Source organism: Hippopotamus amphibius, chromosome 13 (assembly GCF_030028045.1).
Source record: "Hippopotamus amphibius kiboko isolate mHipAmp2 chromosome 13, mHipAmp2.hap2, whole genome shotgun sequence".
Taxonomy (NCBI): domain Eukaryota; kingdom Metazoa; phylum Chordata; class Mammalia; order Artiodactyla; family Hippopotamidae; genus Hippopotamus; species Hippopotamus amphibius.
Window position 1 is genome coordinate 88,337,456 of NC_080198.1, and position 7,728 is coordinate 88,345,183.

A 7,728-nucleotide genomic window follows, 5' to 3' on the forward strand; every position below is an offset into this window, starting at 1 on the left:
CTACCTGCAGAAAAGGCAAAGCTCCTGCAATAGTCTACAATGATCTCCTTGATCAAATTCTCTTTCTATGTCTCTGAGTCCATCTCTTCAACTCTCTTCACTCACTGCTTCAGCAAAAGTGGTACATTCCCACCTCAGGGCCTTTGCACTTGATATTTCTAGTGCCTAGAACACATCCATACCTCTTTTAAGTATCTACTCAAATATCAACTTTTTGAGCTGTTCCCTGCCTACTGTATTTAACTTGCAAACTCCAACTCCCACCTTCCCTGAAAAAACCTTTCTATCCCCTTCTATGCTTTTCTTCACATCATTATCACCACTGTAACATATTATATTGTGTCTATTTTTGTCTTCCCCCAAAAGAATGTTCCTTGAGAGTACAAATTTTATTTTATTCACTGCTATGCCTAAAACAGGGCCCGCTGTATGTATATGTGTATACATATGTGTGTGTGTGTATATATATGGTCAAGAAGTAGTGAGTGAATGCATGGATGAATTGACATGTTGGTTATTTTAAAGATGCAAACATACACAACCTTGTGGTCAAATTATTGATGGGTGTTTTCAAGTCATAATCCTTAAGACTTTTGTCAATTATGACTTTCATTTCTACATCTCCTGGGTCTAAAATTCCCCATGTTCCAGTCCATAAATCAAAATTCCAAAACTGACACTAGATGGCACTCTTTAAAAGCATTCACCATGTAATAGGAAGACAGAATATTGGAGGAAAAATTATTTCAAATTATTAAAAAATTACGTTAAAAGCCTTTAAAAAGGACACATGCAACTCTTTCAAATGTATTTGAAACATTAATGTACCCTGAACTAAATTTCCTTTATATTGTAAATCCCTGAGGTTTTTTTGTTTGTTTTTTTGTTTTATTTTGTTTTGTTTTGAAATCAAAAGCAAAATAGTTAAGTACTCTTCAATCTTCTTGGTTCTCAACTTTTTTATTAAAAGGCTAATAATCCATTATAACAAAGGGATATAGTTAGTAAAGTACTGTCGTAGAAAAATTCTTGGTAATGCAAGTAATCACCAGTGTTTTATCTTACACTTCTTTTGTTAAAACACAACAGATCTGCACTATGGTTTGTTACTTATTTAAAAGATTATCTAGGGGAAAATTATCTCATGTAATTTAAAACTGACAACTCTTTAACTCATGGAAACCATTTTCTCCCTGAGCTAACTTAATTACCTTTCGGTTTTTTTCTTTTTTCCCCTCCTAGAGCTGATTTTAAAACAAAATATTAAAGGGCATTTGTTAAAGCTCACAGGCAAAAGAAACCAACATTCTGTAGAAAACTGATAGTCTCTTTGCAGAGTTTGTCCCTATATATCTATTGCAGATTAATTTACCAATCCTTTTAATTCCCTTTGCTCACAGTGGGACACTATAAAGAAGATCCCTAAATGCTTCCCCAAGAAGCAGATTTGAAAGAAAACATAATCGATTTCCTCATTTGTCCAGCAGTCTAGGAAATAGTAATTAGAGACTAGTCCTGTTAACATTTAAAAAAAAAAAAAAACCTACAAAAAACAGAAAAATAAAAACAACATCACAGTATTTTACAGCTTTTGATTTAGGATATGCAGAAATTTTTTTTTAATTAGAGTATATGTATATTTGCCACTTCCCAAGGCACATAAGAACCTTGAGAATTAACTTTTATACATTCTATAAACTTTTTTTGCTGTGAGCACTTAATAAATGCTAAATGTCAACAAAACAGAATAGCAATAATCTGCCCTTGGAGATACCCTAAAAATTAATGAGATGCCTAAGAGAAAATGCAAAGTGCTGTTGATTCTTAACATAATTTACTTTTTTAAATATAGATGTTGGTGGGTTTTGATTTGTTTTGTTTTTTCTCCTTGAAGATTAAAAATGTTACTTAATGACCTTGGAGTTTAAAAAAAAATTACTCTCCCTGGGCAATTTCTCCACATTAAACACTACTGTAATTTCTAAAATAAATATAAACTATTAGCAAACCTGTACAAATTTGATATATTTTTGGCTTGTACTATGTCTTTAATTTTTCAAGAAAGTAGAACATAGTTTTTGTTTAAAGTCTGCAAATACCCAAAAGAAATTGCTTTTTTCTTTCTTTTTTCTCCATTTCTACATATAGAATTCCTTATTTTATTACTTGTATGTCATGAGCTTTCAAAAAGTAGGTACTGTCGAATCATCCTCTGGGTCTCCGAGGTACAGAGCTGGGGCATCGCTCGTTACTCCAGCTTACATTCCTGCCAAGCACAGAAGTGCTATATGTCATCTGCTCCTTCTCAGCTTTGACAGGTGCCATGCTGCAACTACTCCTGAGTTAGAGTGAGAGCAGCAGACAAAACCACAAATGTGAGATGCGGGACGGAGCTGATGTAGTGTGCATCTCCCCCTGGACAGGCCAGCTTACTGGCGAATGTTGCAGAGGGAATAAAAACAGGTAAAGAGAAGACATTTAAGCCTTGGTTTCATTACTTGGGAACCTTCAAAGATATTTTTAAACAAATGAAGTAGTCACAGGTTTAATATTTTAGGAATTTAATCATTTTTTTTTCCATTCTCATTCTAATTAATATATCTTGGTGTTGATAAAATTAGGAATTTCACACATGAAAGGGGAAATGAGTTTTACAGGTGTTTTCTTAACTGAAACCATTTTACTGCTTTACTCCATGCATGTGTATATAGAGAGAGAAAAAAAAATACCATAAATATTGAAAATAAGCATACTTCTCTGGAAGCTGAAAAAATAGTTTAAAAGTTTTGTGCTCAAAATTCAAGTCTGGATCTACAGCAACTAAATATTACATAATAGATAAATAGGTAAGTTATATATTATACAATAAAAACCAAAAAGTACACAAGTGCAACAAAATTTTAACCAGTTGATTGGTTTTTTTTTAAATAAGAAATTATCACTGTGCCTGGGATTTGATAGGAGCTAAATAAATGTTAAATGAACAAAGAATACAATTCTAAATAATGTTATGTACATTTTACTGTCCACCAACTATGTGCTAAGCACACAGAACTTTTATGCATTACTTTACCCCTCACACTCTTTAAAAGTACGTTTTACTTCCACTACATGGATAAGAACTGTACTGCAATCCAAAAGCACTATTTGAATAAAGGGATCTTGTTGGCAAACATTAAGGAATAGGTATTTTTCTAATACAAATAGCACTACTTTATAAACTTCATAAATTGAAGCATATTGCAATTTTACTGCAGCAACAATTTCACCAGAGTGAAAACCATCAGAAATTATGTTACTCTAAGCAATTGTCCTTGATAAAAACCTCCATGCTAAAGGCAGAGTTATTTCACAGTTCTCAGCACTGGATTAAGTTTTTTGGTAGTTCCTTCCTAATTCCCTTTTGGATCCTCCTGTAGCTAGCTGTAGCTCACTACTTTGTCCTATTCTCAACTTATACACTCACTCCTTTGTTTACTGGCTTTCAAACTTTTGATCATGCCATACAATAAGAAATAAACCTTATAATGAAAGTCATTATACGCTGAATAAAACTGAAACAAAAGAAACATGAAAAAATATCCTACTACATGAGATATAACTGACAGTTTACTCTGCTTTTTCTTTCTTTTTCTTCTTCTCCAGGGTTGTTTTATTATTTTTAATGTTGGTTAGTACTCACTAAATTGATTCTATGACCCATGGGCCACAAATTACACTACAACAGCACTGTCATAGGTTTAACTATCATCTAAGATTCCTGTCTGAGCCACAAATTTTCCCCTGAACTTCAGACTCCTTTACTTGTATCCTACTTGACATCTTCACTTGGACATTTTTCTAAACCTGTTCCTCTCTCCTCAAGTAGTTCCCATTCTTGATAAAACAGCAACACCATTTACCCAGATGCTTGGGCCCATAATTCTGAAGTCTCACTCAACAATTTTTTTTCTCTCTCTTATCCTACTATTTCTACCTTTGAAGTACATGCTAAATCTAACTTCTTAGCACCCCTACCAATATCACCTTCATCTAAGTCATTACTAGTTCTTATGAAGACTACTGCAAAAGCCCATTAACTATTTTCCTCCACTCAACACAACAGTCCAGTCTCCACCTATAGTCAGGGTGATTAAAATAAAATCCAAATTTCCTATCATGGTTTCTAGGGCCTGATGTGACCCTAGCTGTTTTTCTTTTCTGACCTGACCTTCTACCCCTCCTCCCTCTCGTTCACTTCCCTCCAGCCAGTTCTCCTTGCTGTTCTGGAAAGATGCCAGCAATGCTCCCACACTTGAGAATTTTGGTACTCGCTATTCCCTCTACCTAGAATGCTCTTCTCCAAGATATTCACATGGCTTGCTCCTTCATTTCACTGAGGTCTCTGAATATCAACTCAGAGCAGTCCTTCCTGACTATCTGAACTGAAAAAGCACCCCCATCACTTCCTAGCCCCTTATCCTGCTTTCTTTTTCTTTACAGCACTTATTACCTCACATTATCTTCAGCGCTTAACAGTACTCAAATTTTACTTCAAGGAATGTATACATGAATGATGTACATAAATGAAGATCACTAATCCCTGTAACGATAGTCCTATTGAGAACTTTAGTATTGGTACATCAGGAACTTCATTCTCTCTTCCAAATAATTAAATATATTTTAAAAGCAAACAACATATACATTAAAATGAAGTAACAAGATCACCACTGTGAGCTGAATTGGAAAAAGAATAACTAGAATCCACTCAAACTTGTCAATAAAAAAAGCACAGAAATTTTTATGTACACTGATACTGAGGTAAGAGAACTGGGAACCTAACAAGATTCTATATAGTTACTTAGCAAGTAAAATGTTCATATACCAAGTAATGGATAAGAACCTAGACTCTGGAGCTAATTGGGTTCCAATCCTGGTTCTGATACTTAGTAGCTAGCAATATAAATTTTTTTCTGTGCCATAGTTTTCTCATTCATAAAAATGAGGTAATAATATTTACCACATCATATGTTGTGAGAATCAAATAACACGTATCACATTAGTAAACCACTAAATAAATATTATTATTCATTTATAATTTATCCTCAAATTCCTTATCCATTGACACTATTAAAACACAACCTTTGATGGGCAAGCCTTAAATTATGCTTTATATTTCCAAACTTCTCAGGAAAAATAAGGGATTTGTGTTGAGATTTTCTTCAACAAATATTGAGAAAATCTGTTTGCTACTGAGACTGAAAGCCAGGGAGTCACAAAATGCCGGAATATAAATGTGATAGCCTAAGTCCATTTGAATATTTACTGCTTATATTGTACAGAATAAATAGGTCAAAGCGGTTTGCAAGTATGAAAAAAATCGCAAACTCTTATTTTTCTTCAAGATTCAAATTTAAATTTAAACCCATTTAAATTCCCCATTAAACCAAATGTTCAAGATTATGAATATTAGAACTTAGCTTGTGTTTTATATATAAAAATAACAGTATTTGGTTGCAAATCTGTTTTCTTTCAATAATATAGGTTAAAAGAAGAAAAGCCTGCCTATACAGAGTTAGATAGCAGCTTATTACCTTAGATATTAAAGGTTAAAAAAGGAAAGAAAAAACTGAGCCATTTCAGTGTTTATTATGTTATGTAATGTGGGGACACATATCATTAAGTCCTAGAGGACAAAATCCTATGATCAAAATTAGTTGGTTTCTTATCAGGGCAAGAAGTGGGTGGAAAAAAAAAGGTTTCAAAAAGCTTACTATAACCTTAGCCATAAGGGAAGTGTGTCATCTTCTCTTTGGAGAATCAGGGAATCATCTGTTGCCATAGAATCATAATGCTTGCAGCTAACTAAGCCTGACCTCATAATTAATAGGGATCCACAGCATGAAATGCGAACATGTTAGAAACATCAACAAGCCTGAGATAAAATTATACTGAATCCCCACAGCAACCAATACCCATGCTTATTATGAACTAAATGGTTTAAATCCTTGCTTTCCAAGCAAGTACTAATCATAACAGAATTCAGTAGGCTACTTTAAAAACTTGAAGATAAAAACAGCATATGCTAAGGAACTGTGTATACTGCAGATGGTTTAGCTGACTGGCCTCAGAATTTGTTTCAAGGTCTGTTAAATTGTTACCATTAGGCCAACTGGATACTTAGTATTTATTCTTATTTCAATCACAGGTGATACAAAAGCCACAAAGTAAACACAGGTTAAAACAAAAATATAAACAAACCCCCAAAACACTCCATGGGCCCTCTACTGCAGAAGATCAAGTCTGAGCTTTGTTTAAAGCAGGCAAACATGTAACAGAAATGTAAAAAAAAAAAGGAATTTATGTTTCAAATCTCACTGATTTTTTTTCAGATTTATTTTTGAAATTAGGCCTCTTAAAACAATGCCTTCAGGTATAACTCAAACATAATTTCAAATAATGAGTATGCTTAAGACAATCCTTTCCTTAGTGTATACTCCCCACCAGGCAGTTAAAAAGTCATATAGCTTAATGTCTGATTAATTAAATATGATGCAAATCAGTTTAATTTATAACAAAGAATTTATTTTCACAATATTAAAATGACCATGGTTAAAATTTAATTTGTCATACCACTAGTTTTTGCCAGCTTTTGCATTTTCTCCTTTAAAGTTTCTACGAGCGTGAGTCAAAAATTAGCTGCACTCTGGCTGTAGAATTTATAGAAATTTTAATATAATCGGAGTGCGGATGGTTTTTGACTCACTCTCGTAGATAAACCTACAAAAAAGTAGTATTCTATCTTCTCTACCAATAACTTAGCACAAGATGTACTATTAAATGTTGACATTTTCTTGATATTCGAGAACTTATGACAAGGAATGGGATCATGGCATTAGGGGACCGTGACATTAAGAATAAAGACGGGAAAGAAGTCACCTAATCCCAAACCAGGCAGAGTTTGGTTTGGGAAGCACGTGCGTCAATAAACGTTTTTGAAGTCAAGGCAATTTTCATGCAAGTTAAACTCAAATTTTCTATAGAAGTTTAAAACCAAAGTGAAACACTGCTTTGATGGTGTAACATAAGCAAATGGCTCAAAATGAAGCAAGTTCATTGGAGCAACAGTTAGCTAGTATACAAAAGTATACAATTGCTTTCTCCAATGAGGAAGGGCTGGAATAGAAAACTAACTGCCAAAAAAAAAAAAAAAAAAAAGGCTAAAGCGCGATCTAAGAGGTCTTAAAACTACACCTAGCAGCAAATGGCAAACGACCCCACAGACTGCTGCAATTGGAAGCTGCTCCATGTCCCCATCAGTAGAGGATGCCACGGGGATTGGTCCTGGAAAAACTGAGAAGGGGCCCGGGCCCCTCCATCCTTCCCGTCCTTCCCCACATCCTCAACTACGTTTCCCCCGGACGCTGAGAGGCGGCTTTACGGGGTCGCGGGGACTGCGGAGCCGGCGGCCCAAGCGCCCTCCTTACCTGGTCGCAGAGGCGCGGCCAGGCAGGGAGGGTGCGTGAGCGTGTGGGAGACACGGGCCGCCAGCGCATTCCCGCCCCGCCCGAGCCGAGTTTCCCGAGGCCGCTTCAGGGAGTCTTCGCCCGCGGACCACACGCTGCCAACCAGGCCGCGAGAGAAACAACGAAGAGCGCTCCGGAGAAACCGCGGCACCGGCAGTCATTCATATTCCGGCGGACCGGAAAGAGGAGGTTACGTCACTTCCTGCCGTCGCACAGCCAAAAC

The 7,728-nt window shown here is 35.6% G+C and overlaps 1 protein-coding gene across 1 annotated transcript in view; it reads right to left on the reverse strand.

The window, feature by feature from the left end:
• GSTCD (glutathione S-transferase C-terminal domain containing) overlaps nucleotides 1-7,671 on the reverse strand; it is a 129,203-nt gene extending 121,532 nt beyond the window's left edge. Inside the window, exon 1 of the mRNA XM_057706765.1 lies at nucleotides 7,467-7,671. The gene's annotated coding sequence lies outside the window, so the exon portion shown is untranslated. The remainder of the gene's footprint in view (nucleotides 1-7,466) is intronic.
• Nucleotides 7,672-7,728: the final 57 nt, after the last annotated feature.